Here is a 16642-nt window from a genome sequence, read left to right on the forward strand (position 1 = left end):
TTTTCTCTGAGTCTGATCTCAGTGTCTAATTGGAAACATAACTAAAGCTGTCACACACACAAGCAACGTAAATTTAGTGTTAAGAAATTTTATATACTGGAGAATTTATGTTGGGATCAACTGGAAATTCAAGTGATGATGTGGGACTGGCAGATATCACCTAGGGAAACAGAAAATAGAAGCAGATATCATTAAGAATAGATTTCTATATTCCTATTACCACTGATTCATGTAAGGTAAAAGATCTATATAGGTTTCTGAAATTCAGACGGTCTATCACAGAAGCGTTAAGAGCCATTTATAAATAATGTCATCCTGTCTTAGAAAATGATAGATTTACCAATGAGAGAAGAGTGTTTGGGTGGGTATTCTGTGAGTCTTTCTCTGGGTAAGCTGATTGAGGAATGAATGTATAAGATAGACAGACAGAAGATAGATAGCTAGATGATAGGTAGATAGATACATAGATAGATGATAGATATAATAGACAAGCTATGCATACATATATATGTTAATTATATATACAACCAGATACATAGGCATATTATATACATAGATATAGATGAGTTATACATACAGAGATTATATGTGCATACACACATACATAGATGGATTATATGTACATATAATCCATAATCATATATACATACTTAAATGGATTACATATTTAACACACATATATAACTCATTTTGTACTAATACCTATTTACTCTTTCAGCCAATAGTTGCTGAAACAACTTTGCCAGACAGTATGTTAAAGACTTGATCCATTCAATAATGAATGAAAGCAGACATGAACACTTCTATTAATTAGCCATTAATCCTACTACCAATTCTGACCACAATGGTGCCTGCTACAGATAACCATAGAGTGTTGGTGGTATAATTACACTTATCAGTCACTGTGTTGAGTGTGGAATTATGAGAGATCTCTCTCCTTTCTCAGCACTTCCCAACATGAGAGAGAGGTCTGAGGGTCTCACATTATAGGCCAATGTGGAAGCACTTGCGCAAGGAGGAAGCAAGGTGCTCCTCTCCTCCACCTTTCTCTTGCCTCTCATCTTCCTAAGCTGATCAGTTATAACATCTTGAGTAGTCTGTGATTGGCACAGTTGAGCAAAAGAAGATGGACTTCTTTAATTTTTGTTATTCCATTGATTGTGTGTGTGTGTGTCTGTGTGTCTGTGTGTCTGTGTGTACTTGTAGGGGTCAGGGAATTTGAGAACTTACAGAAATCAGTCCCTTCCTTCCACCTTGTGGGCCCCAGGGATCAAACTCAGGTCATCATGCTTGCCTACAAATGCTTTTACTTTCCAAGTCATCTTGCTGGTCCAAGGAGAGCAATTCCTTAAAGTTTTGCTTTGCTTTGTTTTGTTTTCTTATATGTAGCATCAAGGAAAGCTAGGGAGGCTTTCACTGATGACAGTAACCATCCTTCATTGTCCATTTATTGGGATTTGATGCTTGTTCTACCCAAAGATGCTTGTATGAGCATTTTAAAAAATTCTCAAAGAAAATACTACTATCCTCTTTAGTGAATGAAGGAAAATAGAGCTGGAAAGTGTAGGTCCAGAGGCCTACCTCAAATAATAGACAGAGCCCATGTTTTCAACACTGTAAGCCATGTTCCAAGTGCCCAAATTACCTGTATTTGCTATACCTTATACATCATTGGTAACAATTGTTGGTGGAGTCAAGGGCTTAGCTAGTTCCTCTTTTCTATGTATCCCCAGAGAAAAGTGAAACCTGAGGTGCTATTAAAGAGTACCTTCAGATTGTGAAAGTGGAGCTAGCCCAAGGCCAATGGAAATACTATTTTGATAGCTGTTGCATATACATATATATGCATATATATGTTTTTATACCCAACCCAATAAAAATATGTTTTTATACCCAACCCAATATATATATATAACCTAACCCAAACCTAAACTCACTCCAGCTTCAGTGTTTTTCAAAAGAAAATCTACACAGCATTCTTTGACAATCACTGCAGCATTAGAGATTAATGATGCCCTTGAGAATGAATTTCTACTCACCTATATTCCAAGTCCTTGTAACCAGCATAGAAGAACAATACAGACTAAGATGTTGTGCACAAGGCCATATAAAATTCAATCCAGAAAGTCTGGCTCAGCCCTGGGGAGCCATGTATCAGAATGAGTCCAGAAATGCCTCGAGGTCATGGCACCCAGACTGCAGCTCTACTGTCCTCTGTAAGGACCCCAGTTCTGTATATTGCCTGTTAAAGGCTCTTACCACTCTCATATTAGACCCATGTTATAACATAAAGGGGGAGTAAACATGGCACATTCAGACCATAATTATCATGAAGAAAAAAACTGTGCATGGTTTTACTGATTCAAAGATGTACACTCACTAATTGCATTTCTGATAATCACATTAACTTTCACTCTGGAAAATTACTTTCTCCAGTTCCCTAAAACACAGCCAAAGTCTAGTTATCCCCAAGGTGCATATGGGAAAACTTAGAAAAAGAAAAATCAATGCCTCCCAGCTTCATTTCCTCCGCTACTGCCACAGCCACGATATCTAGACTCAGGATGTTTCGGGAATGGGTTAGACTTCACTCTGTACGATTTATTAGGCCCTGAGACTTTGCTCCTTAATATTTACTAGAACAGGTCTTTCATTGACAGTGGTTACATAAAGACGACAAACAAATATGCTTCATCGAAAGTGGATTCTGAGTGTGCTCTGACAGACCTGGTGCCCTCTCTCGTTGGCCCACTCTCAGGATCTTAGACATCAGAAGAGGATAATTCACTACAAAAGGTACCTGTGAGTAAAGTTTGCATGCGCTGCACTTTCTTCCTGAGTGATCCACACTGGCAAAGTTTATATTGACCTCAGAAACTTGCTAGGCCCTGTGATGTGGCCAGCAATTTTGTCTCATTAGACATAGTCATTGTGACCAGAGTTTAAATGAGATCAGAGACAAACGTTTGAAACATAATACTGAAAAGAGGTTGCAGCTTCTTTGCTGAAATAAAGAGTTAGAATCCCATACTGGGTTGTGAACAAAGACACAGGGAACACAGGCCCTGTGGGACAGCAGTATTTTGTGTGATTGCGGGTATCTTTTATCTCCTTGTATTAGTTTGTGTTCTCTAGAGTCACAGAATGTATGGATAGTCTTTATACAGTTAGGGAATTTGTCAATGACTTACAGTCTATAGTCCAACTCCCCAACAATGGTCAGCAGCAGTTATGGATGGAAGTCCAAGGATCTAGCAGTTTCTCAGTCCCACAAGGCAAGCAGGCAAGGAAGCGTGAGAGAGAATCTTCCTTCTTCCAATGTCCTTATATATCTCCAGCAGAGGGTGTAGTCCAGATTAAAGGCTTTAGGTCTCCAACAAAGGGTGTGGCCCAGATTAAAGGTGTGTGCATCCATGCCTTTAATCCCAAATGATCTTGAACTCGGAGATCTCCTTGTCTTAGCCACTATGCTTCAAGGCCTCCATGCAAAGATCCAGGTCAAAAACTTATATCTCTGAGCCTCCAAATTAGGATCATAGGTGAGCCTTCCAATTCTAGACTGTAGTTCATTCCAGATATAGTCAAGTTGACAACCAGGAATAGCCACCACACTCCTGAAGATTTCATGTACCTGGCAATTCTGCTGTGCAAGGAAATTAGTTTCTCATTGATGTCCATCTAAAATACGCAAGGTCTATAAAATAGTCATGGGGTCTATACAATCACAACTATATGTTTCTCACTTACAAGACACTTAAGGGCCAGGCATGTTGGTGAGAACCTGTAATTCTAGTGTTGTGGAGGTGGAGGCAGGAGGATCAGGAGTACAAAACCAGTTTCAGCTACATAGTGAGTTCAAGGCCAGCCTGAGCTACATGAGACTTATTCTCAAAAACAAATGACAGACAGGTAAAAGTAGAAAGCCAGACTAAACAATGGCTGAAAATTTTGAGAATGTACTGATTGCTAACAGTGTCAATTATTATAGTGATGAATTATGATTATTACATATCTAATTTATGATACATTCAATTAAATATTTTATTCTCTCAGGAAACATTTAAGAAAAAATTTTACCTTTCAATTTCTCCCAGGCTTATAAACCTAAAAGGACTCATGGGATTTAAAGTTATCTTTTTTTTTTAAATGTTGATAAAGTAACACTTTTGACATGTTCCCTCCAATAAATCCATTCCCTTAGAACTAGAGAAGAAACATTCCAAATTGCAGAACCAAAAAAGAAAATAGTGGTTCAGTGACTTCCAACCCCTTGGGTTTACCCATGAGACTTCACTTCCTGCCTGATAACTATGACTAACACTTCTAAATTGCCCACTTAACACCCAGTCTCTTTTGCCTGCTAATAGAAACCCATTTCCATTGGATAAAACATCATGTCCAAGCAACTATTCCATGTTGTAGCTCTGCTATGGCCAGTTTGGCTCAATGAAACACTACTGTCCTTTAACACCGTTGGCATGTGCTTCATTGCTTTATCAGTCTCTTCTTGCCTGAAACATGGAGTTGATAACTGAGAACCCAGCAGCTAACCTACATGAGCTAAATATGAGGGCAGATGCCCAGGATGACAGAGCATCAGGACACCCAGGAGTCTAGGATGGGGGTGGTATGGTAGGCCCTTGGGAGGAAGATATTCTAATCTGCCTGTTACTGAACCTCAATTGAGAAAATGTGTCTATAAGATTGGGCTGTAGGCCAGTCTGTTTGAGTTCCTGTTCTGGCTTCATTCAATGATGAACTACAATGTGGAAGAGTAAACTAAATAAACTCTTTCATTCCCAACTTGCTTTTCAGTCGTGTTTCATTGCAGAAAGAGAAACCCTAAGACAAGTTGGTACTAGCATAGTATATGGAGTATTGCTGTAGTAGACATGACCATGTTTTGGGTAGGATTGTGGAAAGAGTTTTGAAGTTTGGGCTAGAAAACCCTCCAATATTGAGAACTAGCTGGGATGTTCTTTTGGAGCTTGGAAGATATGAATGTTGAGAGCTGGAAAGTGGAGGTAGAGGCAGAGGCAGAGGCAAAGGCAGAGGCAGAGGCAGAGGCAGAGGCAGAGGCAGAGGCCGGTGGATCTCTGAGTTTGAAGTTTTGTCTACAGAGTGAGTTCCATGACAGCTGGGATACACAGAGTGACCCTGTCTCAGAAGAGGAGGAACAGGAAGAATAGGAGGAGGAAAAGTAGGAGGAAGAGGAGGAGGAATAAGAGGAGGAAGAAGAAGAGGAGGAGGAAAAAGAGGAGGGGAGGAAGAGGAGGAGGAGGAAGAGAAGGAAGAAGAAGAGGAGGAGGAAGAGGAGGAGGAAGAAGAGGAGGAGGAAGAGGAGGAGGAAGAGAAGGAAGAAGAGGAGGAGGAGGAAGAGGAGGAGGAAGAAGAGGAGGAGGAAGAGGAAGAGGAGGAAGAGAAGGAGGAAAAAGAAGAGGAGGAAGAGGAAGAGGAGGAAGAGGAAGAGGAGGAGGAAGAGGATGAGGAAGAAGAGGAGGAGGAGGAAGAGGAGGAGGAGGACGAGGAGGAGGAGGAATGCTGAGAGCAATAGAGAATACAGAAGATGGAGGCCTGGCTTGTGAAGTTTCAGAAGGAAGTTTAAAAAACACCATCAGAGCCATTTGCTGTTTAGAAGTAAAATTCTGCCACTCTGGTCTGACAGGGCTGAAGAATCAGCTGTGGTTTGTTTGTAATCTCATTGAACTAAAAGCAGAACACTCTGCTATCCTGGGTGAACATCAGATTTATATCTGGCAAGCTGTCCAAGCTCTGTCCATCATGACAAGGGTTTTCTATGCAGAAGCAGAAATGGCACTCTGCACGTAGTGCAACATACTCCTACTCTGGGCACAAGTTTCCTGCCAATGAATTTTGCAGGCGTCTTTTGCTTTGCTATATTACACTAACCTGTTTTTATAGGGACAGTTAAACATAAACAAAAAATAAATGAGGTGATGGTTCAAAGAAGATGGCCAACAATCAAGATATTTAATAGTAGGACCAATAAGGTGAATCAGTGGATAAAGATTCCTGTTGAAGACCAAGGTAGGATCCACATGCTGGAAGAAGAGAATTAATTCCTCTAAACTGGCAAATTAACTCCTCCAAATGTACTCTATGGCACGCACATACATATACTTCCTCCCTACAAAACCCATACACACTCACACTCACACACTAAGTTTTTATTATGTGTTATTGGGTTTTTTGTGAATTTCACATTATGCACCCCAGTTCCATTCATCTCCCCCTCCCCTCATGCCCACCCTCCACCCTTGTAACCTCCCTGCTGAGAGAGAGGGGTGGAGGGAGAGAGAGAGAGAGAGAGAGAGAGAGAGAGAGAGAGAGAGAGAGAGAGAGATCCTGTTGTGGAAGCTGTAGTGAGTCACAGTGTGCCCCACAGTGTACCCTTTTGTCCACACTTCTTTGCTTGCAAATGTTCCTTGCAATGACTCATTGGTCTGGAACGAGGCCTCTGGCTTCTGCTACTCTATTAATACTGGACTCTCACTGGGACTCCTCTCAGATAGCCTGTTGTTGCCCTGTCTCATGAAGATCCTGTAGTTTTGGATCTGTAAGGCGTGCCCCTTCATGCACTCCAGTACTCACTGATGGAATAGATGTTGGGGGTGTGTCAATTCAAAGCCCTGGATATGGGTCTGAGAGGTATCTGAGTCTGTCAGCCCACCAGCCCTCAGGCACCCACACCACTGCAACAAACTGTCCTGCCCTGCCCCGACTATCCCATCCAATGCCACAACCAGCAAGAGGCAGAGCCTGCTCCTTCATTCTTGTGCCCTCGGAGCTAGCTCATCCACACCCTCACCATCAGGGCCAGCTCTACTGTGCTGCCCAGGCGAGGAGCAGGATGCACTCTGGACAGTGCTGCAGCAGAGGAAGGGCTGAGCTGCCTCTCCCACTCCCTTACCCTTGTGGCAGGCTCACTAGCAACCTAGTCCCCTTGTGCAACCAGCACCAGTTCTCCCCTGCTGCCCAGGTCAGGTGCAGGTGCCCAGGTCTCTCTCCCAAGTGTTTCAGCCAGTAAGGGACAGGGACAGTTCTCCCACTCTAAATGACCTCTGAGTCAGCTCCCCTCCTGTCATAGGTAGAGAGGGATGAGAAAGGGGAGGAGGGCGTCTCTCCCTCATCCATGCCTCTGCAGGGCAGACAAGAGGCGGGGCCAGCTCTCCTATGTTCATATCCTTGAGGCTGGCTCACCTACAAAGCCCAGACCCAAGGTTAGCTATACTATGCTGCCCGGGCAAAGTTCAGGACCTGATCTCCTGAGTGTTAGATGCTGCCATAGGTGAGGGACAGGGCTATCTCTCCTCTCTGATGGCCTGCTGGCTAGCTCTCCTTCCTGCCTTAGGTCACCACACAGCAGATAAGTGGTGGGAACAACTCCCCCACACTCACACCACCTTGCCAGAGCCCCGCTCCCCACATCAGTCATACTGTGCTGCCCAGACAATGCACAGGGCCCGTTCTCCTGCATGCAGCAGCTGGTGAAGGGCAGGGCAAGCTCTCCTGCTCTCATGACCCAGGGCCAGCTCTCTTACCTGCTGCGGGTGGTAAGAGGCAAGGGGAGGGGGAGGGTATCTCCCTGGTATGAGTAGCTGGTGATGCTAACTGGGACCATGGTGGGGTCCTGGCTTGTGCTGCCACCAGGGGACATATCTGGGTCATGGCCTTATAGTAGCAGGGTTCAGTTGCCACCAAAGACTAGGTGGACTATGCTACTGTAAGGGAGACAAGTGGCAGGGCCAGCTCTCTGAAGTACTAAAGCTGCCTAGGACAGTTATCCTGCTGGCATGTCCTCAGGGCCAGACTCCCCTGATGCCCAGGTGTGGGCTGGGGTCAGTTCTGCACAGCCTTCAGACATCAACATGTCCTCAAGTGGCAGCCCAGACCAGGGATGTCCTCAGGTGGTAACCCAGACCAGGAATGTCCACCTGGCCTTTGGTGGTAACTGAACCCTGCTACTGTAAGGCCATGAGCTAGATATGTCCCCTGGTGGCAGCACAAGCCAGGACCCCACCATGGTCCCGGTTAGCAGCACCAGTTACTCATACCAGGCTGTGTTACCTCACTACCCTTGAGCCTCCAGCTCTGCCTCTCTTCATTGTGCCCACATCCTTGTGTTTCTCCACTGCCTTGCTCCTCCTAGTGGTGTCCAGGGTCTCTGAGTATCTGGATTTACCTCAGGAGTGGTTTCAGGGTTGCTATGTCCCTACTTGTGAAGTATGATCCCAGGCAGGGTCATCTCAGGCATGGTCTGCTCCCTGAGGCTTGTGTGGAACTCTGACTCGTGGTCATTTCTGGCTAGCTTCCTGTCAGGGCCCCGTGTCACCAGACTGGAGGTTGTCTCAGGCTCACTCCTTGCCTGGGCCTGCCCCTGTGGCTCCATAGGAGGACCATCTGTCTCAGGCTCACTCCTACCCAGAGTCATGGTTCCAGGCCAGGTTCTTCTAGTCTCCGGTGCATTCCCCACTCTGGGAGCCTAGCCAGGCTATGCTACTATGTATTGGTGGTTGTCTCAGGCTAGCTCCCTACCCAGAGCCCCCCTGGTGCTGGCCTGGTGGTCATCTCAGGCTTGCTGTTTTTCAGGGAACATTAGGTTACTAATCATTCAGATGTTCAAAGGTCAGGACACTGAGCATAGACATAGCCTCTCTCCTCTCTGCCACCTACTTATACACACGAGACACAGCAGCCACAACTGCAATGCCTACAGGGACAGGCACACACTCATTTTATTTTTTAAATAAAACAGAATGCATGTAATAGTAGTGACATACTTTGTTTAAATGCTAATTTGTCTGTATAATCTCTTTTTTCTATCCCTCTTCCTCAACCCAACACCAATCCTCCTTATCTGAAATACTAGTGGGTAAACACTACCTTGTAGAAATAGAAACTTTTAATATTTACTTTACTAATCTTCTAATTCTACTTCCCAGTAGAAGTCAGGGGTGCTTTCTGTCCTTTGGGGTGGTATGTGTTAGTCAGTTTTCTGTTACTACTAAAAACACCTGAACAATCAAACTATAAGGAAAAAAAATAATTTAGCTTGGAGTTTTAGGGATTTCAGTGCATGGTTTACTGACTACATTGTTTGGGACTTGTACTGAGGAAATACATCGTAATGGGAGTGTATGTTTGAATAAATTTAACCTCTTGGCAGCAGGGAAGCAAACAGACACAGAGGAAGAGCCAGAGACCAATGTCCCTTCAAGAGCACAACCCTAGTGAATTATCTTCCTCTCGCTTGGTTCCACCTTGTAAAGACTCTACCACATCCCCAAAATCTATGGAACACTATTTCAACAAATGGACTTTGGAACCATTCCAGATCCAAATTATAGCAAACGGCTAAAGGAAATTAAGATTAGGCAGGGGTTTTGAAAGAGAAGAAGAAAGGTTTTGGCCTTCGGAGACCTGAAAATAGTAATTTCCCAAAAAACTAAGACCCAGAGGAAGCGGTAGTCTATGTCCTATGAGTGCTTTGTAGAGTTGACCACATAAAATCCCTATGGAAGCTGTCCCCTCAATATATAAAGCCTCATCAGAGACTTCCAGACCCAAGGGTAGCAGCAAGAGTCTCTATACCTGAAGACAAACGTAGAAATGGTTAATAGTGGGTTGTGTTTGTACCAGTGAATGGGGATTCTTCAGAACTTTGGGGCTTAGAAATATAGTAGAGCCCTTGAACAACAGGAATAATGTTCTCAACGACGGAAAATGGTAACTGAGGCTACCAATCCTACCAGTTCAAAGATCTGAGTCAAATATAAGTTGACAAGCAAAAGAGAGATGTAAACATTTCTGCCAGCATGCTATACTGTTTATAAAGAACATGAAAGATTGCATACAAATCTTCCAGTCATGATATAATTACTCCTGGGCCCCTGCTATGTATATTTTTAGCTCTCTTAACATAACTTAGAATTTCGGTTAGTCAAAGGTGATTTAGAAGAAAGACTAGCTTTACCTTGAAAACAGACCTGTAGTGTTCTATTGTGTGCTGAACACCTGAATAAGATTAGCCCTTGTTAGAAAGCTGTTGGTGTCATTCTCTCAAGATCCAAAGTCCTGGCTTCATTGTCTCCATAATGGTAACTCTCCGTAAAGCCTTCCTGGACGTACCTGCGAAGAAAAACAAATGAACGTTCATTTAACAAGTCCATATGTCATATTCATACTGATAAGATAAATCCTTAGGTAGCACGAATCTGTGTCTCATGTGAGGGTTTCTAGCTGAAGGACAAAGATGGGAAACAAGTACATTTGCCAGCAAATATAATGAATTACATAGTTGGGAACTGAAAGTTTCAAGATAGAAGGCAGAAAGTGAGAACAAAATTGACTCTTCCTACTACAAATAATGTTTTCAATCGATTAAATGAAATGCACTAAAATGAATTGAAACAGAGCAGCCACGGGAGCTAATTGGATCTGTTGCTGTCTCTAGTACACATGATGAAACCAGAGAAAGAAAGAAAACTGTGACTTTGAATTGAGTCCCAATTCTTTTAAAGTCAGACTATGTGCCCGTGGCATCTGTGTATAAATGTCTAATTGCTTTTCATCAATGGGCATTTCCACTTAAGCCAAGCCCATTGGGGAGGCCAAGTAATTTATTTTAATTAAGTTTGTTGGAAACAATTAGTAATTTTCATGTAATTGAGTTAGAAGTGAGAAAAAATCCAGTTCTGGAAAAGTTCTCCTTGTTGGCTTCCTAGTAAGCATGAATGTGGTTTGTTCGCTGCAAGCTGGGGACACTGGCCTGTTTAGTGTCCAGTCTGTCATTCACCCATTGTCAGCTCTCCTCAGCCACTCCCTGGTAATGGTTACCAGAATCTCAAATCGCCAACTAGATGGTAGTACAACTCTATCTCTTAACTCCAAAAACCAGCTCAATGATTATAAAGTGTGTGTGATGTGTGTGTGTGTGTGTGTGTGTGTGGTGTGTGTGTGTGTGTGTGTGTGGTGTGGTGTGTGTGTGTGTGTGTGTGTGTATGTGTGTGTGTGTAAAGAACCAGCAAGAGCTCTCTCAGATATGACAGCATATTCAAGGTTTTCTAGGCCTTTAGGGCTGTCCCTTGGCCATGTGCACAGATCATGCCCAGTATTTCCTGGGTGAGAGTTCAAGAAAGCATATGGCTAAGGAACCAATTAGGTCATGTCACTTGAGTCTCTGTACAGTTTGTGCCTTAGAGACAAACCTGTTAATCACTGAAATAATAATCACAACCTGAAAGAAATGAAAAATTGTATCAGCTAGGAAAGAGCTGGAAAGGCCAGCGCTATAGCTCAGTAATACAGAAGGGCTGAGGGTGACCCCCATCTCACCACCACTGCCATGCCTACCCCAACAATGAAACCAAAGAGAAAGGAGGAAGTTGAATTTATACTTTATGTGACCCTCCCCCAAATGGAGCACAATTCAAAACTTTTTGGTGTCATATTTAACTGGAACTCTTGAAAGTAGAACCAAAGGTCACATTGGAAAGAGAGAAACACGAAGCTCTTGAAATAGAAGGAAAGTATTTAAAGCTAAGGTATGTTGAAAAAGATGTCTGGGGTCACTAGCGACATCCTATGGTAAGCATGAACTTAAAATGTTTTCTGGAGACTGTAGTTTAGGTGCATTAGGTCTCAAGCCCTCTAAGGGTTTTGTTGATTTCTGTGGTTTTCTTTACTGGATTTGGAGAGAGAGAAAAATAAATAAAAAATTGTTCATCTGGTGAGTTTTCATCCAGGCTTTGTATTCTACAAGACTATACCACATAAACAAAGGTTAATTTCAATACTGTAGAACTTACTGGGAAGTGTAAGGATACTACATACATACAGCCTTATGAAAGGATGACCACAGCAGCACGGATTTAGGACTTCAGTGGGATTTATTCCTTTTATGTCCTTATTCAGATGAATGGCCCTTGTGTTGTTATTGTCACTATCTCTCTTGAGTTTCAGTCACATGAGTTTGAGGTTGATAATTAAACTTATGTGAAATACGCTCTTTGAAATATAAAAGGAATTTTAAATTATCCCCTCTTGGTAACCACATCAAAGACAGAAAAATGCAGAACCCAAAGATCCCCCAGGTAATATCTAACCCTAGCTTCCATTGTGGGAGGCAGGAAGTGTGCAAGGTGGGCTGGGCAGAGCAAGGCGATCAACTCATCTACTGCCAAGGAATATCGGCTCCTATGAAGTTCTTCTTGCCCAGCTCGTGATCCACCACCCTCTTCCTATGATATACTTCATTTACTCCTACCAAGTACTTTTCTTTCTGTACATCTTTAATTTATATGCCTGTTATTGATGCTCAAACCCTAAAATCTATATTGATATAGCCAATCCCAGAGGCGAGTTGATCATTTTAAGTCTTTAAATGTGAATAACAATATTAGATCGATGCCTGTCCTAATTTTTAATGCTTTGTAGAAGTCACAAATCAAGTATTGCCAAGCAAGTAACAAACCAAGTTTCTGAGACTCAGCTGTAAGTCTCTTTCTTTGACTTTAATGCTGAGTCGAGGAGAAAATTCTGCATTGGACATGGTCTTGTTTATTTCAAAAAGTGTCTCGCTGGGTGCAGGAGATTTTTTTCCAGCCTGAGGTGCTCTCTCACTCTTCCGTTACATGCCAGTTTTTTATGGTTATGAGAACAATGACCTCATTCTCTCCAGTTGATAACAATAATGACACACTTTTTATAACTTGAAAAGGCCTCTGCTTATTGATATGGGGGTTAAAATTAACTATAACACAGGAGTCTCCCATTGCATACCTCGCCTTATCTTGTGGTGCAAAAATGAGGAAGATGGAAAACATGTCTAACTCGTGGCTGTTCAGGGCTTTGTCAGCGCTGATCTGTGCTCCTGGAGAAACCTTTATCTTCTCTTTCAGTTCCTGCCACAGCTAGCTAAGCTACATCTTGTTGAACATTAGCCTAGCTAAATGGACCAATCACACTAAAACGGGTAAAATAAAAAGCCTGTGCTGAAGAGGTGGTGACATTTAATTCACAGTAACGTTTGATAGGCTAATAAATGTGAAAGCTAACTGATCTTTGCTGCTCAGAGGAAGCATGTATCTCTTAGCTATAGCCCTCAACTGCATTTTCTGTGCTGAATTCTGTCTAAAATCTACAAAATGTAGTATTTAAATTAATTGAGGAGTCAAGTCTAAGCAAGAATGATAACTGAGCTCTGGTCTCTGGTATAATAAGTCTGAAAATGAGAATGTAGTCTTATTTGGTCATACTAATGTTTGTGAGTCTAACCCCTATCCTCTATAAAAATAAACAAATAATAAATAAGCCCTCTTTTAAGGAAAAAAATAAACCTCTGTCCAAACAGAAAAGTAGCATATTTTGCATGTGGACTTCGACATATGAATTAGCTGCCATCCATTGCGGGTTCCAGATAATGGTGGATCCCATCACGAAATAACAATAGAGAGGCTTTGCATCTTATTGCAATTGTCCAAGCTCTTATCACTCTCCTTAACTTAATTAACATAACCTCATAGGACTGTACAGTATTTTTATCTCTGTTTTCAACCACTGTATTGGGCAGATTGCTGGCAATCTGATTATAGGCATTCTTCATCAAGGTTTATTGTTATTCAGATTATACACAGTGTTTAAAGAGGACTATCTCACCATTTCTAGCCTTACCCAGTGCTCTTTTTAAAAAAAAAAATGTGTACTGCCTCTAATGTGTAAACACAGATGTCATGTGAAAGGATTGGTCATTTATTCTAATCATGGACTATTGCAGAATAAGATACATTAATCCACAGGAGAGCTATTAGCCATTCTGACTCACCCCACTGCTTGCCTGATGTGTATGAGGTTATATTTTTTAAAGTGATATCCTGCATTTTACTTTGCATATTTTTACTATAGTGCCTTGTCAGGGAAAACAGGAGTAGGGTCTGGGGGTGACAAAAGGCAGGAGGAAGAAGAGATGGCTTCCCCAGACCTTCCCAAGATGATCCTTCAAGGCGAAGCCACCTGAGAAATAATAAGTGTTTCTTGCACATTGTGGATGAAGGGTGTGGGTGTGGATATCCCCGTGCTGCCTTCCATAGCTAAAGATTCAGTAAGTAAGAGAGGACTGCCCACAAACGGTCATGTGATGTGAGCTGCTACTGCAGTCATCATCGGAGGGATCTGTAAGCACTCTGTGTTAAGCCAGGAGGCCCCCTGGGGAAGTTCTGCTGCGGTGGCAGTGAGCTGAGGTCCTTCTTCATGACCTTTCAGTGGACTCGTTGTACTGTAGGGAAAGATATGCAAACTGAAATTCATGATGTCACATTTATGCGTATAAAACTCAATGAGCACTTAAGTGGCTGCTTCTGAAGGCTCAGTGTAACCCAACTTTGCAAGATCTGGCCTCTTCTGACCTTACTTGCAGTCCCTGCCCAGCTCCCATTCACCTCCATGTTGCCATTGCACATGCATCTAGCTCCATTCCTTGTAATATCCACAATTTTCTGCTCAATTTTTATATTTATGGAAATTATGTTCCTTTCCACACTCTGTAGCCAAATAATCACGGTAATTTCAATTCTCCCGTCTCCACTGCCAGGATCTGACTCATGCCACCATCATCCATCCCTCTTTCAGGCTACAGCCCTCGCTGCCCTGTTTCAAATCACTGCCCTGTTATCAAGTATCTGCCACACAGCGGGCAAAGCATTCTGTATCAAGGATAGCATCAAGGATAAGTCAGGCCTGTTTTCACTCTGAGAAGGAAATTCAGATTCCAGCGTTTGACCTCTGTGTCATTGCCTGGCTCCCTTTGCTCTGCTTCCCCGTGCTCATTATGACCGTGACTCCTGTTCCGTGTCCCTCGTGGACCTCTTTGGGTCTCACAGACACACTAACTCTCTCTGGTCTCAGGGACTCTGGCACATCCCACCTTCTCTAGAGAGTCTTCTCCAGCGTGTCCTAGGGGCATTGGAATTAATGTGATATCTTTGGGAGACCTCATCTAACCAGGTAAACTGTTATCATGATAGCTCAGCTTCTGTTACTCTCCAGCATACTCTATTGATTCTCTGACTCTCCTCTTAGCTGCAATTATTGATACCTAGTTTGCCTACTATTTTATCTTGTTCTGGAAACATCAAGAGGAAAAACACTTCCTCATCTGATGCCCGGTGCAGTCTAGATCTCACACACTCAACAGCTGCTTCCTGATTCATGGGCCAATTTTCTTCCTCTTCTTCCTCTTCACCTGCTCAGTGTCTTTCTCCCTCCTGATCCTATTTCACATTCAGTGGAACATTTCCCAGAATTTGATAATGCTTATAAAAAATCACCATTGACCTTGTATTTATGGTGGACCTTCAAGCAACCTCCACAGGGAGAAAAAAATGTTAATAAATTATGAAAGGCTCCTCAACATATGATTAAATTTTTACTGACTAGATGTCATTTTTCCCTCTCTGTCATCTTTCTGCATGACCGCCAGTATTTGATTCTCCACTGCCTCATTATGTGTGAACACCTGTTCTTGGAAATAACAGCCAACAGCACCTTAGGTTTTGTTGAGTCGCCATGTTTCTTTTTACCTCTAGTCCCTTTCCACCCCTTTGGTTCCATTTACTCCCTATGGAGTTATGGGTTACCCATGTCTCAAGTACTAGCAACACAAAGGGGATTTTAAAATGGAGGCCAACTTCTAGTCTATCTATCAGAGATGATTGACTGGTTAAAAAACCCATCTAAGATATCTGTATCTGTATCTATATAATCTCTATCTATCTATCTATCTATCTATCTATCTATCTATCTATGTATCTATCTATCTATCTAATCTATATCTCATTTGATATATCTATATCTATATCATATATATGATTATATATATATATATATATCATTATATATATATATATATATATATCATTATATATATATAATCCAAAGACCGAAGCAGTCAGTGTTCATAAAACCAGTCAATCTGGAGATGCTTTTAGCATAAAGGGGCCATACATTCACCCCACAGAGGGAAAACCAGGGATTCCTGGCTAAGAAGCACAATCAGTTAAGGGAGGAGTACTCAAAGAATCCAGAGTTGTAGAAGACTGGCCTATTTAGGACGTGTAGAGTGTGCAGGAAATAGAGGGAGAGTTTCTAGAGGGGTAGGATGTAGGACAAAATCATGGAAGAATGAGGAGCGATGCACAGACATCTGAATCTTATCTCTTTGGAATAAAATGGCCACTGAAGTTCTTTGCTTTCCAGCTCTATGAATAGCAAGAAACAACAGCCCATTAACAAGTTCTATTCTTTCTGAAAATCTTATTACTGCCAGTACTGTGTGTTTTTAAAGTCTTGGGAGAAACCTCCTTGCAGACAATAAAGATAAGCTGATTTATTGTTTTAATTGCAATTCACTGTCCTATTTTCTCATGTTTCTCCCCATTAGTCTTTTGGGTTCATCAAAACTATGAATTCATTATAAGGTATAAATAGACTCAGCTCATCAATTAGACAAAGATTAAATTTCCAGAACTAGTAACTACTTCCAAGTATCACTAGCAAGGGCCATAACTATGTAGACTCCTCGTGAAGCCTTCAGCCTTCTTTAGGTTTTATGGTAAGACGTAGAAAA

At 42.3% G+C, this 16642-nt stretch overlaps 1 non-coding gene across 1 annotated transcript; it reads right to left on the minus strand.

Moving 5' to 3' along the window:
* Nucleotides 1-8612: 8612 nt before the first annotated feature.
* LOC127669079 (small nucleolar RNA SNORA17) lies at nucleotides 8613-8744 on the minus strand. The gene has a single exon (XR_007974286.1). It is a non-coding gene; the product is annotated as a small nucleolar RNA SNORA17 (small nucleolar RNA).
* Between the last annotated feature and the right edge of the window lie 7898 nt (nucleotides 8745-16642).

This window comes from Apodemus sylvaticus, chromosome 18 (genome assembly GCF_947179515.1).
Source record: "Apodemus sylvaticus chromosome 18, mApoSyl1.1, whole genome shotgun sequence".
In the NCBI taxonomy this organism is placed as follows: Eukaryota; Metazoa; Chordata; class Mammalia; order Rodentia; family Muridae; genus Apodemus; species Apodemus sylvaticus.